The following is a 16,685-nucleotide window of genomic DNA, read 5'->3' on the forward strand; positions in this document are numbered from 1 at the left end:
AAAAGTAGTGGAGAGAAGGAGGGAAAAACATTTCGGGCCAGAGCACCTACATGGAAGAAGAAGCCTATGTGAAAAGGAAGGTGGCAGATTCAAGTCCTGAAAGAACATCAGTGCAGATGGAGTAAAGATTATCCAGGGAGACTGGTCTTGCCCTAGCATGGACAGTGGCCAGACTGGGCAGGGCCTTGTCAACCATACTGAGGATTTTGGTCTTTTTCCTGAAAACAATGGTGAGGCATGGAAGGGATTTTGAGCGGGGACATTCCCTGGTCATGGTTGGTTTGTTTGTTTTTAAGGTCATCTTGGTTCCAGAGGGGTGAATGGACTGGAGAGCAGTAAAAGTAGATGCAGCGAGAGGATTAGAAACGTGGTGCAAGGAGCTCAGGTGAGAGATGGTGTTCTGGAGAGGTGATGGAGAGAAGAGGATGGAACTGGGAAGTATGTACAAGACAAGTACAGGACTCGGTGATAGACTGGGTTACTGACTGGATAGGGCTGGGGGGAGAGAGAAGGGCTGAAGATGAATGATGCCCAGCTTTCAGTCTTTTGAAGCTTGGTGACTGTTGCTGTGCGATAAACTATTTTTAAAATATTTTTATTTATTATATTTATATACATTATATGTTAGTATATTTATATATTTTAAAATATTTTTATTAAGTAAATATTTAATGAAGTATAACATATGCAGGAAAAAGTGAACAAATCTTAAATGTAGAGCTCAACGCATTTTCACAAGTGGAACATGGCAAGTGAGCTGCATTCAGAGAACAAGAGCAGGAGGGCCTATGAGTCTGAGCCATCAGTCTTCCCCAAGGCATGGAAGGGATTTTAGGCAGGGACGTAATATGTCTTCAGGATGGTTAGTGTTGCATGTTTTAAAACTTTATCTAAATGGAATTATACAATACATACGATTTTATATCTGGCTTCTTTGGCTCGGCATCATGTTTGTAAGAATCATCCACATTGTTGCATGTATCAATAGTTTGTTCGTTCTTATTACTACATAGCATATGGGGGGAGGGCTATCACAATGTATTTATCGTTAATGGAACGGTTGGCTATTTTCAGATTTTGGCAACTATGAAAAATGTGGTTAAAAATACTCTTGTGCCTGTCTACTGGTAAACATATGCATACATTTCAGTTAGGAAAGGGAGCCGTTGGATCATGGGGGAACCTCTTTTGACACATTGCCAAACTAGTGAGATATATAGAGAAATCTTTAGAGGTGAAAACGAAGTGAAAGCAAGAATCCAGAGATAAGCTAATGAGTATCCAACCCACCCAGGACTCTGTGACATCTCTCATTTCAACAAACGTTGAACTTCCATTTTGATGGCCAAATGAGGTGTGGAAACAGGAGATAAAGCTTAGGGCCTGCCCAAGGTGGGAAGAATGATAAGACAGTGCTACTCAAAGTGGGGTTTGCAGATCGGTCTACAAATTATCTGTTGCCAGTCCATGTTGAGATGTGTACAGAAATTGAGAGTGTTTGGAAACTTTTCTAGGGATTTTATAGTGCAGTAACATCCAAGCAATATTCCATTTTTCTTGTAACTAATTTTGATTATATTTTATTAAAAAAAAAAAAAAAGTACCTGCCTGTGATGGCTCACAGATAGTTTGTGAAGCACTGTGATAGGAAATTCATGCATAAAGCTATGACCCATCCTCAAATAACTAGACCCTCAATGGTAAGGTGAACTAGAAAAAAATTTCCTCATTTGTCTCAGTCTTAGTGGAGAGTAGTGATGTCAGGGGAATTCTCTCACCAAAATGTGAAACCATAATCTGGTTCACAAGAGTTTGTGGCCCAAATTCATACATCATTTTATTTCAAAAACCTCAAGCCAAAAATTAATTTTAAGGTGGTCCTGGGTTGAAACTGCTTCCAGGCCCTAGAAGAAATAAATTTGAATTTGCCTCTAGGAAGAAAAAAACCCATTCCTTTAAGTCAGGCTTCAAAGAATTACAACAGATAAAGATGCATAGGGGACTTCCCTGGTGGCACAGTGGTTAAAAATCTGCCTGACAGTGCAGGGGACACGGTTTTGATCCCTGGTCTGGGAAGATCCCACATGCTGCGGAGCAACTAAACCCACATGCCGCAACTACTGAAGCGCATGCACTCTAGGGCCCATGTGCCTCAACTACTGAGCCCTCGTGCTGCAACTACTGAAGCCCACATGCCTAGAGCCCGTGCTCCACAAAGAGAGAAGCCACCGCAATGAGAAGCCCCTGCACCGCAACAAGGAATAGCCCCCGCCCACCGCAACTAGAGAAAGCCCGTGCAAGGCAACTAAAGAAAGACCCAACGCAGCCAAAAATAAAAATAAATAAATAAATAAGAATGCTCATAGCAATATTGATATTAATAGCAAAACCAAAAAATGGAAAACACCTAAATATCCATTAATAGAATAATAAATAAATGATCTGATCATACAATGGAGCAAAGGTCCTTGCTTTTCTTTAACAGCTTCACTGAGGTTTAATTTAAATACCATAAATGCTATCCATTTTAAATGTACAGTTCAATGATTTTTAGTAAATCTACAGATTTGTACAACATCATCATGATCCAACTTTAAAACATTTCCATTATGTCAAGAAAGATCCCTCATGTCCATTTGCAGTTAATCCCATCTTCTTCACCCCCAGCTCCAAGAAACCACTAATTTACTTTGCATATATAGATTTGCCTTTTCTGTAAATTTTGTATAAATGAAATCATAAAATTTGTACTCTTTTAGATCCGGCTTCCTTCACTTAGCACATTGTTTTTGAAGGTCATCCATGTTGTAGCCTGTATCAGCAGTTAGTTCTTTTGATTCTAAAGTATTACTCTAATATATGGATAGATCCATTCACTCTTTGGCTATTATGAACAATGCTGCTCTGAACATTAACATACAAGTCTTTGTATGGACATACATTTTCCTATCTCCTGTGTAGATGCCTAGGAGTAGAATTGCTTGGGAGCAAATGTTCTTAACCTTGTTTGTGCGAAGGACGTCTTTGGCAGTTTGATGAAATCTACGGACCTCTTCTTAGAAAAATCTTTTCAAAAATTTAATGCCTTTAAATATAATATGTAGGTTTATAAAGAAACAAATTATATTGAAATATGGTTATTATCAGCATACTAAAAAAGTTATACTAATATATGTATTTTTATTAGCTCATTAATTAATTAGATATAGCAGCAAGATAAGCAACTACCAGTGTCAAAAATTAATGGCCTGGGCTTCCCTGGTGGGGCAGTGGTTGAGAGTCCGCCTGCCGATGCAGGGGACACGGGTTCGTGCCCTGGTCCAGGAAGATCCCACATGCCATGGAGCAGCTAGGCCCGTGAGCCATGGCCACTGAGCCTGTGCGTCCGGAGCCTGAGCTCCGCAACAAGAGAGGCCACAACAGTGAGAGGACCGCGTACCACAAAACAAAACAAAAGAAATCTTTCAACAAACAAAAGCCCAGGACCAGATGGCTTTCACAGGTGAACTATATCAAACATTTAGAGAAGAGCTAACACCTATCATTCTCCAACTCTTCCAAAACATAGTAGCGGGAGGAAAACTCCCAAACTCATTCTATGAGGTCACCATCACGCTGATGCCAAAACCAGACAAAGATGTCACAAAAAAAGAAAAACTACAGGCCAATATCACTGATGAACATAGATGCATCACGCTGATGCCAAAACCAGACAAAGATGTCACAAAAAAAGAAAAACTACAGGCCAATATCACTGATGAACATAGATGCAAAAATACTAGCAAACAGAATCCAGCAGCACATTAAAAGGATCATACACCATGAGCAAGTGGGGTTTATCCCAGGAATGCAAGGATTCTTCAATATACACAAATCAATCAATGTGATACACCATATTAACAAATTGAAGAATAAAAACCATATGATCATCTCAATAGATGCAGAATAAGCTTCTGACAAAATTCAACACGCATTTATGATAAAAACTCTCCAGAAGGTAGGCATAGAGGGAACCTACCTCAATATAATAAAGGCCATATATGACAAACCCACAGCCAACATTGTTCTCAATGGTGAAAACTGAAACCATTTCTTCTAAGAACAGGAACAAGACAAGGTTGCCCACACTCACCACTATTATTCAACACAGTTTTGGAAGGTTTAGCCACAGCAATCAGAGAAGAAAAAGAAATAAAAGGAATCCAAATCAGAAAAGAAGAAGTTAAAACTGTCACTGTTAGCAAATGACCTGATACTATACATAGAGAATCCTAAAGATGCTACCAGAAAACTACTAGAGCTAATCAATGAATTTGGTAAAGTAGCAGGATACCAAATTAATGCACAGAAATTTCTTGCATTCCTATACACTAATGATGAAAAATCTGAAAGAGAAATTATGGAAACACTCCCATTTACCACTGCAACAAAAAGAATAAAATACCTAGGAATAAACCTGCCTAAGGTGACAAAAAACCTGTACGCATAAAACTATAAGACACTGTTGAAAGAAATTAAAGATGATACAAACAGATGGAGAGATATACCATGTTCTTGGATTGGAAGAATCAACATTGTGAAAATGACTCTACTACCCAAAGCAATCTACAGATTCAGTGCCATCCCTATCAAGCTACCAATGGCATTTTTCACAGAACTAGAACAAAAAATTTCACAATTTTTATGGAAACACAAAAGACCCCAAATAGCCAAAGCAATCTTGAGAAAGAAAAACGGAGCTGGAGGAATCAGGCTCCCAGACTTCAGACTATACTACAAAGCTACAGTAATTAAGACACTATAGTACTGGCACAAAAACAGAAATATAGATCAATGGAACAGGATAGAAAGCCCATAGATAAGCCCATGCACATATGGTCACTTTATCTTTGATAAAGGAGGCAAAAGTATACAATGGAGAAAAGACAGCCTCTTCAATAAGTGGTGCAGGGAAAACTGGAGAGCTACATGTAAAATGAAATTAGAATACTTCCTAATACCATACACAAAAATAAACTCAAAATGGATTAAAGACCTAAATGTAAGGCCAGACAGTAAAAGTCCTAGAGGAAAACATAGGCAGAACACTCTATGACATAAATCACAGCAAGATCCTTTCTGACCCACCTCCTAGAGAAATGGAAATAAAAACAAAAATAAACATATGGGACCTAATGAAACTTAAAAGCTTTTGCACAGCAAAGGAAACCATAAACAAGATGAAAAGACAACCCGCAGAATGGGAGAAAATATTTGCAAATGAAGCAACTGACAAAGGATTAATCTCCAAAATTTACAAGCAGCTCATGCAGCTCAGTATCAAAAAAACAAACAACCCAATCCAAAAATGGACAAAAGACCTAAATAGACATTTCTCCAAGAAGATATACAGATTGCCAACAAACACATGAAAGGATGCTCAACATCAGTAATCATTAGAGAAATGCAAATCAAAACTACCATGAGGTATCACCTCACACCAGTCAGAATGGCCATCATCAAAAAATCTGCAAACAGTAAATGCTGGAGAGGGTGTGGAGAAATGGGAACCCTCTTGCACTGTTGGTGGGAATATAAATTGATACAGCCACTATGGAGAACAGTATGGAGGTTCCTTAAAAAACTAAAAATAAAACTACCATACAACCCAGCAATCCCACTACTAGGCATATACCCTGAGAAAACCATAATTCAAAAAGAGTCATGTACCACAATGTTCATTGCAGCACTATTTACAATAGCCAGGACATGGAACCAACCTAAGTGTCCATCAACAGATGAATGGATAAAGAAGATGTGGCACATATATACAATGGAAAAGTATTCGGCCATGTAAAGAAACAAAATTGAGTTATTTGTAGTGAGGTGGATGGACCTATAGTCTGTCATACAGAGTGAAGTAAGTCAGAAAGAGGAAAACAAATACCATATGCTAACACATATATATGGAATCTAAAAAAAAAAAAAAAAAGTTTATGCTGAACCTAGGGGCAGGACAGGAATAAAGATGTGGTCGTAGACAATGGACTTGAGGACAAGGGGAGGGGGAAGGGTAAGCTGGGACGAAGTGAGAGAGTAGCATTGACATATACACACTACCAAATATAAAATAGCTAGTGGGAAGGAGATGCATAGCACAGGGTGAACTCCTCGGTGCTCTGTGACCACCTAAAAGGGTGGGATAGGCAGGGTGTGAGGGAGATGCAAGAGGGAGGGGATATGGGGATATATGTATGCATATAGTGATTCATTTTGTTGTGCAGTGGAATCTAGCACAACACTGTGAGGCAATTATACTCCAATGAAGATGTTAAAAAAATAAATTTTCTTTAATTTAAAAAATAAAAAATTGACACTATATATTAGACGCTAAAATCAATAAAAGCAAAAAACTCAGGTGACTACGAACTGCAAAAAAAAAAAAGATAGAATGGAAAGTAAGACCAGGTATGCCTAGCCTAAACGCAATACATAGATTGTCTCACTGTGTGTATACATACGGTGTGTGTCTTTGTGTATGAAATACACACTTTGGGTGTCTCGATAAATCACACAAGCACTTTAGCTCCAATACCTTCCTCTGTAAAGTGGGGAAAATACCTCCCCAGGAGATTACTGGATATGTATTAGTTATTAAAACACTTTGTAAGGAAAATATCAATGCAAATTTAAAGTGTTAAGCATTTAAAAAAGATAATTAATGGCCTTACTCTATATTTCAAGGTCTCTTGAAAGCATAAATGTGATATGGAAATATCTGTGATTTCTAATGGTGATCTAGTCACATATTACTATGGTTGGTTGCCTGCTTTATAACTGAAGGAATGCTAAACTTCAGTTATAGGTTGGTGAAAATTCTATTTCATAGATTTCTTCCACCCCCTACTGGGTTCTTAACCTATTAAAAACTTGAAATACAATATTATACTGCAGTGAAAATGAATAAAGGAGAGATACTTATTTCAATATGAATGAATCTCATAAATATAGTGTCTAATTTAAAAAGTAGCTGGAGAAAATATATACTATTGTACCACTTATGTAAAGCTTAGTTACCTGCTAAATAACACTATTTGTTGTTTGGGCATTCATACATATATGGTAAAGCATGAAGGAATGCATGGGAATGACAACAAATTCAGAATAGTAATTACCTCTAGGACGGAAAGAGAGGGATTTGTCCAGGGAGGGAAAAAGGGGGCTTCAACTTACAATGATATATTTCTTAGGGTGACAGGTACATAGGTGCTGGTTATATTATTTTATATGTTTACATTTTATGTTTCCAGTGTATTTCCATATGTATGAGATATTTCATAATCAATTTTTAAAAGAATGAATTAACTTTTAAAAACATGTAATTGAAGAAAAATTAAAGCCTTTACTTAAATATCAATTATAATATTCAAAATATTAATGCCCCACATATGACTAAAATACTTTGCTATATTCAAAACTGTGAAATTCAAAAATGGAAAGTGAAAATATAATAACTTTTTTCTCACCTATCATTCCCGGTTAAGAATTTGTTTAATTTTTGAAACTGGCTTCAACATGCTTTTAGTTATGTTTAATGTTCTTTCTCTTTATATTTTCTATTATTTGAGCTCCTAGGACTTTCCCAAGACATCTTTTCCAGATAACATTTAAATTTCATTACACTATTATTTGTTGATTAGAGCTGATAGAACCTTTTGATTGTAAGCAATGCAGACCCCAACTCAAATTAGTTTAATCCAAAAAAAGCTATTACTGGTTGAGAAAACGAAAACATCCAAAGGAAGTTCTGGCTCTGCGCACATTTTAAGTAACGCTACCAGGACTCCGTTCACTCTTTGTCTCTCAGCTCTGTTCTTTCCTGCAGAGGTATCACTCTCAGGCAGACCCTCTCAACATGGTAGCCCTTGGCAAGTTCAGACATACTTTATCATTACAGGATTGCGTCTCATGGATTGGCTTAGGGTTGTGTGCCAGTCCCTGAACAGTCACTGTGATGGAAATGCTGATGGTCCCTGTCAGTAGAGTGGGTAGAGTCAGGCCCGCCAAACCACACACACTATGAGAGAGGAAGGGGTGGGTCCCCAAAAGAAAATGTACCAAAAGAAGGGAAAGTGAAAGCTAAGCAGAACAAACAACAAATGTCCGCTGCATCAACCGAAATGCCTTCCATTGTTTGGCAGCGGAGGTTCATTCTGGTGTCACATATTTCTCTAGTAACTACAGCATGTCTGACAATATGTCTGAATGGATTCTTCTGCTTAATGACAAGAGCTGATCAGTCCCGGTTTTCGGGAGCAGCATTCGTGGTAAGGTAAATTTTAACTTGATCAAGAAAAATCTGGACCATTGTAAAACAGAGACCAGGAGTCTCATGTTCCATAAAATTTAATAATAATAACAGTGTTTTCTATATATCAATATAGAAAACCTTGACACACCTAGGCTTGTAATCTATAAGGCATATTTTCTGAGCACATGACCTTGCCGGAAACTTTCACCACAAAAAAAAACATTATCTTAGAATTCAACAGCTATTAGCAGTGCTCATAAAGTAAGTTTTCTCTAACAGAGAGGATACAATTATAGATAATATCTACCCAATTTCTTTTCACAGTATTCAAGGAAATTTTCTAAGGAGATTCTCTACTTATAAATATTCCTCCCAAGGAAACAGGTAGCCAGAATTTTGCTTTTCAGGGGTTAAACTGAGGGAGATTAATAAATACAGATTCATTTTAAGTATTGTTCACCTACTGTATGCCAAGTAACATGCTAAGTCCTGGGGATATAAGAGTGAAGAGAGACAGTCTAAGCTCTCAAGGAGTTTGTTGTTTAATGGAGGAGACATACAGGCAAGTAATAATAATATAGTGTGATAAATAGTTTGATAAAATGAATAATTTTCATTGTGGTTTTTAGAATTGAGGTTCAGAAAGAAAAATAATGGAAAAGGATCACAGGTGTTGGGAATGCTTCAGTGGGGAATAAATGTCTTAGGGGAGACTTGGGCTAAGTCTTAAGGACAAGTAGAAATTACCCAAGACCAAGCAGTGGGAGTGGAAAGGGCAACACAAGCAGAGTAAACAGAAATGAGCAAATAAGTAAAGATGCAGGCACTTCCTGGTAGGCCTTGAGAAGTGTACCTACTAAAATGTATCTGTCAAGGACCCACCGAGATTTTATTCATGTAATTGCAATTAATTATGTCTTTAAAACATTTTTAATAGGTTAATATTTCTGGGGCTGGTTATGGGAGAGATATTAGTCATCTGCATCTTAGTGTCAATTAGTTTAATCAGTTTGCTGCCCTAACTCTTGGTTTCTATCAGGGGTCAGCAAACTTTAGTGTAAAGGGCCAGATGGTAAATATTTTTGGCTTTTCAAGCTATACGGTTTCTTTTGCAACTACTCAGCAATATAGTCGTACTGTGAGAGCAGCCAGAGGCAATACGCGACCAATGGACACGGCTTTGCTCCAACAGAACTTGATTAACCAAGACCAGCGACTTGTGGTAACAGAGCTGTGAGTTAAACCAAGGGCTTAGGATTCCAAAAACAGTGCCCTTCCTAGCCATGCTGACCCCAACAACAAACTTTGAACTCTGAATATCTGCCTGAACAGACAGCCCTTCCCCCTCTCTTAGTTTTCTCTCAAAGAGCCACCACTCAGAAGCTGTATAAGAAATTCTATCTCAGTTTGGAAGATGGTGCTGAGGAGAGACGTCCATCCCTCCTTGATTCATTCCCCCCCTTGGAGAGGAGGAGGTAGGAATCCTATACAACTAAGTGGCTTCTCTTGTTCCAGGGGTACACCTCCCTTTCAAGTTTATACTGTAAAGTATCAGAGGTCCTCCTCGCCGGCCTGGCCTATGCATGGCACACAGATGTGCACAGAAGTAATTTTGGCTTTGTGCAGATTACAGTGAACATTCCATTCCAATTCTGAATTTATCTCCCTCTCCTAGCACCCTACCCCAAATATACTAAATCATAGTTCGGGTTTAAGCCTAAAAGCCTATTTGACATATTACATCGCTGAAATATAGTACTATTCCACTGCTAAAGTTCTGTTAAGTCTCATGGTCTTGGACCATGAAACTCACTCTGAAAAGAATAAAAATATTGAAGGACTAGGAATCCCAAGCCTTTTGGTAGGGGAAAAAAAAGAATAAAACTAGCTACCTTTAATAATTTATTTCTCTAATGCTTTATCCTCATTTGAATTTGAGAAAATCTTAAAGGATTCAAGGGGACTTGTTCATGCCAAACAATTTATCTCTATGAATTCATTTTTTGTGCACTTCACATGTCAGAGAAACACACACAATAATGCCACCATTACTTGCCAAGTGCATGAACTTTGATCTCAAATGGGTCATGGGTCAGTTTCAAACAAAGCGCTAAATGTGAAATGATAAGCAACTTCCATGCCTATGATATTACGAGATTTTATTTTTCACATAGTGGACACAATGGCATATTTTTGTCTTTATTTTTCAGTTAATGACTATAATGTGGATATTGCTCAAAGCCAGAGAAGGTCTAACAATTTTGTTGGAGACAAACTTCTCAGCATTATACAATCCAGTCTAATATATTTTATTTCCTAATAGTTCAATGGACATTTCATTGTTCATTGATATTAGAGGATTTAATGAGAGAAAGGCCATTGACAAACTTGCCTTATAATTGAAAATCTTAACATTTTAAGAGTTATAAAACCGGTCACTATTAAAACACGGTTTGACAAAGTTGCTGTTGAAGCTGCAGACACTAATGTGAAAAGTAATAATAATAATAATTTTTAAAGCCTTGCCTTGGCCAAATTCTCTATCATTTATATACTTCATACAGGAAGTGTTCAATATCACACATTTTACATTAAATTTGAGGCAAGGTATTTATAACAAGACCAATGCTGTAGCTTCAGTATTAAGATAAGTAAATGAATCTGGACCCAAAACTAAAGGTGCTCAAATTCAGCTAATTTTGTAAATAACTGAATTGTCCAAATAGTGTGACCATAGCATTAGATTTGGGGATCATAACCAATTATCTCTAACGAAACCCCCAGTCCTTTTGCATGAACTTCTAGCCTTGTGGTTCTGATTATTCTAGAGGACTTGTGAGGTTTTTTGTTTGTTTGTTTGTTTTTATGAGAACCCACAAACCGAAATCCAATAATATACTTCTTACCCAATTTAATAAGCCTACTAACTGTAAGTTATACGCTCATTTAAAAGAAATGGTAGTTATGATTACTTTTTAAATATTATTTCAGCACTTTATGAATTATATATATGATAGTTTGGCCAAATTGAAGGCTTTAAAATCATTAGCATTATTATTATTTTGCACTGGCATGGGAAGCATGAGCAGCAAATGTGTGCAACCATGCCTTAATGGTGATGGGTTTTGTAACTCTTAAAGTTAGATTTCTCAGTTTTAAGACAGATTTTGTTAATGGCTTTGCTCATATTATATTTTTTAATAAGAATTTTAATGACATTGTTAATAAGAGATTCTTAATAAGACATTGTTCCTCCTTTCTGGAAGAACTCCTAGTTGGTTCACCAAACTACTGCCTGCAAGGTGGGCTGACAAGTTTTAAAATTCAGTTGTAAATATTTATTCTAGATAGTCTTTATCTGAAGTGTTTTTGAAATACTGATGATGACAAAAATCTCCTTTCACTTTATAAGAGTTTAGAACTTAAGGTACACACAATAATGTAAACCACTAGCTGCTCGTTTTTTTCAGTAAAGGTAGCATTCAAGTCAAAGGTATTCAACAACTTATAACCTTTTTCTGTGCAGTATGATTAATTTTACATCTTTGGGGTGTCACAGGCTGAGAAAGCTGGCAAAAGACTACATTTTATGCTCTTATAATGCACAGTTCTCAGGTATTATGCTGAAATACTCCCAGAGTTATCCATGTTTTAGATCGACCATAATGTATTATATACAATATAAGGGTTGATTTCCTAACTCTCCATTACTTTCGTGAAAATATAGTCTAGCCGCCCTGCCTTATTTTGCAGAAGCTCCTCCACTGGGTGAGAACTGGTTCTTCCAAGAGTCATTTAGAATGCCTGAGAGAGGATTTTCTCCAAGAATGAGCAGTTCAGAGGTTCCACATGAGGTGAGGTCAGAAAAGCTTCCTGGTCAGAAGGTCCAGAGAGCAGACGCCCCACAGGGAGGACACCACATGCCCCTCTGTTTAAGAGGTCCACGTTCTCTGACCTGGATGGACAAGGTGATCCATGTACAGGGTGACACAGGCTGGTGAGTTATTGGGATCAAGCAGCTTTGCATGCTGACACTAAAGCCCTAAACTTTGCGTGTCAACAAGCAGCACTTTCTGGGAACTCAGTGATGGGCTTCCCCACAGCTCTTCTTCCTGCCTCTGTTAATCACTGAACTCTCTTTTTCTGAATTTCAGAATAAGCCATGGTTTTAACTCTAGGGTGGCCTGATAAAGGTCATCAATGGCCTGCCCTGGGATTTCCAGGTCAAAGGAAAAGAAAAAAAGAGGGGAAAATGACAATGACTGCCAACTTAATAGAGGTCTGTGACAAGTGTTATTGTTTGAAAAATAATGTTGACCTCAAAATGACCTTCAGTACAACTGTGCTCCCTGCTCCTACATAAACGGAGCCTAGACTAAGCTATAACATCTAAAGGTAGGATGGAGCTTCTTTTATCCACCACATTTGAGTTTTGCTAATATTTGATGTACATGACTGGTCTCGATCGGGACAACTATTGTCCTGATCTCTATATAAAGCAACTGGTTCACTGAGAGTTAAAGTGAGCATGTGTGACAGATTCTCTAAGAGAGGAAATCACATGTAAATCCTCAAAGACTTTGCAGGCTCTGGCTTAGTGACTGTACCTCCCAGTATTTACTACTGATAAAACTGGGCATGATGTTATTTTCTTGGAGGCATTTATTTTGTTACAGTCATTTTAGGCATCTGAAGGTCAGTATTCTTTGGAGAACTTGAAGCCAAAATGATGTGTTTTTGGGGTTTTTTTTTCCATAGCCAAATTAGATACAAAACAAGGAAATCTGAAGTTAGGGAAGGAGAAAATCACATTTCAAAGATTCAATAATCAGAATAATTTTCCTAATTATCCTGGCAGATGAAATTTTAAGACCTCATATGAGAGCAGAATATGTTAAAGCAACATGTGTTTTTTATGGTCAAATATACCATTTGACCTAATTACTAAATTTAAATATATATTTATATATAAGCTGAAGTTCAGAGATGGAGAAAGCCCTGAGGTCACATCTTACCACGTACCAGGCAAACGCTATATGATCACCCAAATTCCAGTGAGCTGTCCATTGCTGCTGAATTGTATTTTCTAAGTTGCTTATTATTTAATGTTAAAGTATTATTTCTAAGTTGCTTATTACTGAATGTTAAATTATTAAACAAAGGTCAGGGAAATAAAAACACAGTAAGTGTTCAGTAGATGACTTAGCAATCCAACAGCATAGTTTTACTAACATTGGTACTATAGTATCAGGCCATAAATTTTATATTTTCATAACATTCTATGATTGAGAAAACATGTGCAGACACAAGCACTCATTTTATTTAGTCCTCAAACTGAACCTATGAGGTTGGTATTACCATTCCATTCTCTAGATGCAGATGATGAGGCTCGGTGAGTTTAAGAGTACCCAATAGAGATTCACTCATTCCAACAATTATTGGTTGACTGCCTACAACGTGCCAAGCATAGCTAGTAAATTAACTTGAACTTAAATCTAATAACTAAATCTCCTGTTGGAAACATGGTTTCAGTATCTTCCTCAACATAGAAAAGCAGGCAGCAGCTTCTAAACTATTCGAGTTGCCATCTCAGCACTGGGCCAATCTACTACTGACAATCTGATAGCTAGAAAGCAGTGGCTTTATCTAATGCCTAAAGTACTAATTATAGACAAAAATTGTGAGATTGAGACGAGAACCACCTACCCCCTTCCCACCACAGGCCTTTCTCTGGACTTACTCTCCTCTCTGCCTGTGTGCCTGTGTCCTACTTTTTCCACTTCAATTAACTTTTCTTTGAAAAGCAATCTGAAAAAAAAGTAGGTTCTTTAAGAAAAAAATAAAAAGATAAACCCAATTTTTAAAAATTACTGAAAAAGAGAGATTTAAGCACTGATATGGAAGGATTATGGAAACTGTGGGGGAAATCTGTGTAACCCTATGGAAATAAAATTGAAAATAGAGGGGGGGGATGTGGTAATTTTCCAGCAAGATATAAATAACCAAAGTTAGCCTAAAAAAAAGAATGAAAAACTAAACAGAGCAGTAATCATAAAAAATAACTAAAAATATATCTTTAAGAAAAGCTACAGACCCAGGTAGTTATACAGATATATTTAGTCTTAAGAAACTAATGATTCATGTCACTTAATGTACTTTAGCTCATAGAAAAATGCATGAATCTCCATTTTATGCAGATAGCAATGTCTTATTAACAAAACCCAGTGGAGAGTACAAACCAGAAACTTATAAATCAGTTTTGCTTATGAACGTAGATGAAAAAATCTAAGTAAAATATTATTAATCTAATCTACCATTAAATGAAATGAGCAACAATTTGAGTTTATTCTAGGCATGCAAGGATAGCTCAATATTCTTTCAAGATAATTCAGTATAAAAATGAATATTGTTATGAATGTAACAACAGTATACTAAAATGAGATTTATCAAAATTTACCATCCATTCCTAATTTTAAAAACCTCCAAATAAAAAATAAGTAAAAGGAAATATGATAGAGACTGACACAAACCAAAAGCCAACATCAAACTAAACAGTAAAATGCTAAAGCCATTTCTAATGCTAAAGCCATTTCTATTAAAATCAGGGACAGTGCATAATGTCCACGTCAACATAATTAAACATCATTTTAGAGCTAATGTATTAGATAAGAAAAAAATAATTCATATAAATATTGGAGAATTTAAATATTATTCTTTTTTGAAGGATGTGGTTATAGACATAGAAACTCCAAGAAACCAATTTAGTAAGTTAATAGTATAAAAAAAAGAATGGATTTGAGGTAATATACAAAAGCACTTAGTTTCTCTTTATACTGGCAATAACCAATAGAATAACGTAACATAAAATAACAGATACAGACATCATTTATGAGATCATTAATTATGACAAAATATACATGAAGAAAAATATAAAACTGTACTAAAGAACATAAATCAAGACCTGAACAAACTGAATGATATACCCGGATCCTGAATGAGGAGTTTTAACATCATAAAATCTTATATTTCCAAAATTAATACGTAAATTTAATTCAATTCAAATATAGACATTTTAGAGCTGAGTAACATTTTAAAGGTCAATTGAAAGCATCCAAGAATAGCTAAGAAGACTCTGAAAAAGAGAATTGTGATATGGGACTTGCCTTGTCAGATATTAAATGTAATATAATGCTTCTGTAATAAAATAGCGAGTAAAAGAAAAACCACAAAGTATAGATAAATGATAAATGACAAAAGTAGCATTCCATTCATAAGAGAAAGTAGAGCTTATTTAATATCTATAGTGCAAATATAGTAGGCTAGTCATCTAGGAAAAAAATTCAAACTTATTTCCCTATCTCATTCTATATACAGAAATAAAATATTATTTATTTATTTATCACTAATTATTAAAGAAATGCAAATCAAAACTACAATGAGGTATCACTTCACACTGGTCAGAATGGCCAAGATCAAAAAGTCTACAAATAATAAATGCTGGGGAGGGTGTGGAGAAAAGGAACCCTCCTACACTGCTGATGTGAATGTATATGGTGCAGCCACTATGGAAAAGAGTATGGAGGTTCCTCAAAAAACTAAAAATACAGCTACTATACAATCCAGCAATCCCACTTTGGGGCAGATATCTGGAGAAAACCATAATTCGAAAAGATACATGCACCCCTATGTTCACTGCAGCCCTATTTCAATAGCCAAGACATGGAAGCAACCTAAATGTCCATCAATAGATAAATGGATAAAGAAAATGTGGTATATTTATATAATGGAATATTACTCAGCCATAAAAATGTATGAAATAATGCCATTTGCAGCAACATGGATGGACCTAGAGATGATCATACTAAGTGAAGTAAACCAGACAGAGAGAGACAAATATCATGTGATATCACTTATATGTGGAATCTAAAAAAAAAGAGATACAAATGAACTTATATACAAAACAGAAATAGAACCACAGACGTAGAAAACAAACTTATGGTTAGCAAAGGGGGGGGCGGTGAGGGATAAATTAGGAATTTGGGATTAACATATATACACTACTATATATAAAATAGTTAACCGACAAGGACCTACTGTAGAGCACAGGAAACTGTACTCAGTATTTTGTAATAACCTATAAGGGAAAAGGATCTGAAAAAAAAAAAGATATACATGTATATATAACTGAACCACTTTGCTGTACACCTGAAACTAACACAACATTGTAAATCAACTATAATCAATAAAAATTTTTTTAAAAATGAGAATGTAAGACTATAAAAATACTTATTATAACATTATAGTTGCAATTAGTTATGGTATATCCATTCTAAATAATTTTGTGTAGCTGTTTAAAGAAAAAAGTAAGATTTATATTTGTTATTTTTTAGGAATG

Source organism: Aethalodelphis obliquidens, unplaced genomic scaffold (assembly GCF_003676395.1).
Source record: "Aethalodelphis obliquidens isolate GAN/ISIS:26980383/991018 unplaced genomic scaffold, ASM367639v1 scaffold27, whole genome shotgun sequence".
Classification (NCBI taxonomy): Eukaryota; Metazoa; Chordata; class Mammalia; order Artiodactyla; family Delphinidae; genus Aethalodelphis; species Aethalodelphis obliquidens.